Raw genomic sequence first — 4161 nt, 5'->3', positions numbered from 1 at the left:
GGGAATTCTGGTAACAGCAATAGTCTCTGATTGTTAATTGGTCATAATTACTTTGTTAGAAGTCTGTACACCATTCCAAGTTCTAAGGCGACAAGAGAAAGAATATTTCTGACATTTACAACGGGAGGGAAACAGCATATTACTTTCTGCATTAGGGTATACATTAGCATATTGTTGAATTGAATTTTCCGCCTTCACTTTTGAATATATTTCCAATTTCCAACTACTCCCTGGAAAATTTTAAAAAGGGGCAGCAGAAGGATTGGTGATGTGCATGCCACAGATGGAGATGGAAAAACTGCCCAGAACATGTTGACATTTGTAAAAAAGTTAACATCCCCCCACACTTTAAAACTATGATATTAGGAACAGTATAATGGCAAAAGTTACTCGTACAACATCTGTTCCTTCCAATGGGAGGATTTCTTTCCTGCCAAGAATTTATGAATTTTCTATAGGAGCTTGGTTCTGTTCGGGGAAGAGGGAAGGAAGCCAGCCAAAGCAGCCCCTTGGCTTCAGGGAATGCAGGGATGCATTGCTCCTGGCTTTTAGATGGCTCCTGAAGCTGCTGATGGGGCCAAAGTCACCCTTCAGAAGGACTTGGCTGCAAACAAGAAAAATCTCCAACAGCCACCCATGGTTTAAAGTGACTAGGCCGTCACTAAGAAAGGTCAAGGCCATATGGCTTGAGGAGACAGATGAGTTGGTTATAACTCCCATTCGCAGAAGACCTAATCCTTTTTGGAGGGCAAAGGAAAGAGTTAATTATAGGGATAAAACCCAACCAACTCATATCAGTTCATTTCAAATGTTTCATTCATTTTCACATTGACCAGATAAGTGTTTGTTCACTCATCTCAGAAACTTCAATCTCTTCATCTACCATCAATTGTCTTTTACCCTTGCTCAATTGAATCTCTGGTGACTGGAAACTTTTATCTTTCTAAAAAAGCATGATGTGAGTGCTCAAAACAGCCATCTGGGTGAATAGGACGCTAAGTGGATTAGCAGTTGAAACATTAATGATTCACTTTTGACTCAAAGCAAGTTTATCTAAGCAGATTTTCTTCTCTTTTGCAATCAAAAGAACTTTCTGCTCTAGAGAAGCCTCTGTCCAGGAAGGGGGAGATTACCTTTTTGCACTTTAAAGTGGACCATTTTAGGTTCTTGATTTTTGTTGTTGAAGAGACAGGGTCTCACAAATTTGCCCAGGATGGCCTTGAACTCCTAGCCTTAAGTGATCCTCCTGCCTTGGCCTCCCTGGGATCACAGGAGTGAGCCACCATGCTTGGCTTTTTTTTTTTTTTTAAGACAGAGTCTCTCTGTCACCCAGGTTGGAGTGCAGTGGTGTGATTTCGGCTCATTTCAATGCCCCCCCCCACACACCTACCCTGACCCCACCACTCCGATGCCAGGTTGAAGAGATTCTCCTGACTCAGCCTCCTGAGTAGCTGGGATTGCAGGTGCCTGCCACCATGCCCAGCTAATTTTTGTATTTTTAGTAGAGATGGGGTTTCACCATGTTGGCCAGGCTGGTCTCACACTCCTGACCTCAGGTAATCTGCCTGCCTCAGCCTCCCAAAGTGCTGGGATTACAGGCATGAGCCACTGCACCCAGTCTTTTTTCTTTTTTTTTCCACTTGGAATATTTTTAACGAAACATGAAGAAAAACTTTCAATCCATTTAAGATCAGGAATCTAAATTGGGTGTCTGTCTGAGCCTACTCTGGCTCAGGAAGCTGCCTTATAAAAATAATAATAATGATAATAATCTAAGTTGTTCCCATTTGGCAGTGGTTGCGGGGTGGAGGAGGACAACAGCAACCAACATCAAGGGTTTGGTTCAGTCTTTCAAATCAACAATGTTTATTGAACACCTACTACGTGCCAGGTAGTTTCCTAGGCATTGTCCTCCTCCTCATTCTAGAGGGAAGCTAGAGAATAAATAGATCCAGTATATGTTACAGTTCAGGTAATCGTAAGTGTCATGAGACAACATCAAGCAGGTTAAAGAGATAACAACATGAGCAAGGTGGGAGGGCTCTTTTAGTATAGTCAGAAAAGGCTGCTTCAAGGAATTGGCATTTAAGTGGCCCTTCTAGAATTTTCTGAGTGCATATATACCCCCCAACACATAAACATAAATGTATTTTACCAAGTTGGATAGTACTTTCTAAGCTCCTCCCCTTCACCCCGCCCCCTCCCCGTTAACTTCTGAACATTCTTCTGCATATAATGAGCAGGTGGCTCAAGAATATGGGTCTGAGTAGAATCAGGTTTAAATTCCAGCTCCACCACCTGCTTGTTTTGTGACTCAAGGCAGGTTACCTAAGTTCTTTTTGCCTCAGATGCCTCGTCCCTAAAATGAGAACAGTCATGACTACCTTATAGGATTATTGTCGGGACTGAATGAAAAAAAAAAGCCTGTGAAATGCTGAGTACAGAGACAGCATGGAGTAAACCTTCCTAAATGTTGGCCCTTATTTATTATTGTTCGTTTGTTTTTGGAGACAGAGTCTCGCTCTTGTCGCCCAGGCTGGAGTGCAATGGCGTGGTCTTGGCTCACTGCAACCTCCACCTCCCAGGTTCAAGCGATTCTCGTGCCTCAGCCTCCCGAGTAGCTGGGATTACAGGCACCCTGCCACTGCCCCCAGCTAATTTTTGTATTTTAAGTAGAGACGGGGTTTCACCATGTTGCCCAGGCTGGTCTCGAACTCCTGACCTCAGGTGATCTGCCCCACTTGGCCTCCCAAAGTGCTGGGATTACAGGCATGAGCCACTGCTCCCGGCCCTTACTATTGTTTACTAGATAATTTTAATGGCACACAGGAGTCCATTCTAGGGATGTCAGAACTTATATAACCAATGCCCTACTGTTGGGCAGAGATAATGGGATATATAAACCTAGCAGATGACGTGAATGAGCTAAAGGAGAAAAGTGAAACAACAACTAAACAAAATAAACAAAACCCAACACATGTAGAAAATAGTCCAAATCAACACATTTTCTAGGAGAGACTCATTTTTCTTCTGCTATCCCTGATGCTAAACATACCCACTCATAACAACCTGCCTGCTTACCTACCACCTGCGTCTTGGTTAGGAGACCCCCTAGGTCTTGCTTCTATGACCTCATGTGCAGGCGGAGGATGAGGGTCAGGAAGTGTTAGGTTGGAATGAAGTTCTGCAGTGGCCTAGCTGTTGGGAATGTGAGGTCTCATCTTCCTCATTTGTGCAAAGCAGCCTTGAAATAAAATATTCTTTGGGGTTGGGCACAGTGGCTCATGCCTGTAATCCCAGCACTTTGAGAGGCCGAGGCAAGTAGATCACTTGCAGTCAGGAGTTCGAGACCAGCCTGGCCAACATGGTGAAACCCCATCTCTACTAAAAATACAAAAATTAGCCAGGCATGGTGGCGGGCGCTGTAATCCCAGATACTTGGGAGGCTAAGGCAGGAGAATCACTTGAACCTAGGGGCCAGAGGTTGCAGTGAGCCAAGATTGTGTCACTGTACTCCAGCCTGAGCGACACAGTGAGACTCCATCTCAAAAAGAGAAAAAAGAAATAAAATGTTCTTCGGAACACCTTTCAGCTCTGTCACTCATTTGTTCCCAGACTATGCTCTGGTGCTCCAAAGAGCCTTCCTTGCTTCTGAGATCTGAAATGGCTCTCTGAGTCATTTGTTCATGCCCAGTGACACAGACCCAGATCTATTTTAGGCTGAGGTCCTGTTTAGGGGAAAGAAATTATCTTTAAATATTGGTAGCATTAGGAGAATGTTGGCAAAGCATTTTGGAAGATGGGCAAAGAAGCAGGAGTGTTTCCCATGGGCCATGGCTGAGAATGTGGGCTCTAAGCACAATACTCGAATGTGCCGCTCCTGGGGTGAACTTCCTTTCCCGCGTTCTCCATTTAAGGAGGCCTCAGAGTGTGTGAACTTCAGAAAAGATTCTTTCTTCGGAGTACTTCCAATTGGCCCAACTATAAAAAGGGCTGCTAGTTTTTGTTTCAATAGATTGAATACATGCGTAAAATGCTTTGAAATCCGTGAGTGAAATACCCGGGAAGAAAGGCAATGACCTATTTACTCTTGGTGATTTTATAGCGGTTGTGGGGATGCTATCATGCAGAAAACTATTGCCTTTTCTTAAGTCACTATCC

The sequence above is a fragment of the Pan troglodytes genome, chromosome 11 (assembly GCF_028858775.2).
Source record: "Pan troglodytes isolate AG18354 chromosome 11, NHGRI_mPanTro3-v2.0_pri, whole genome shotgun sequence".
Classification (NCBI taxonomy): Eukaryota; Metazoa; Chordata; class Mammalia; order Primates; family Hominidae; genus Pan; species Pan troglodytes.
The sequence above is the reverse complement of the archived record's forward strand: the minus strand, read 5'-3'. Positions refer to the sequence as shown.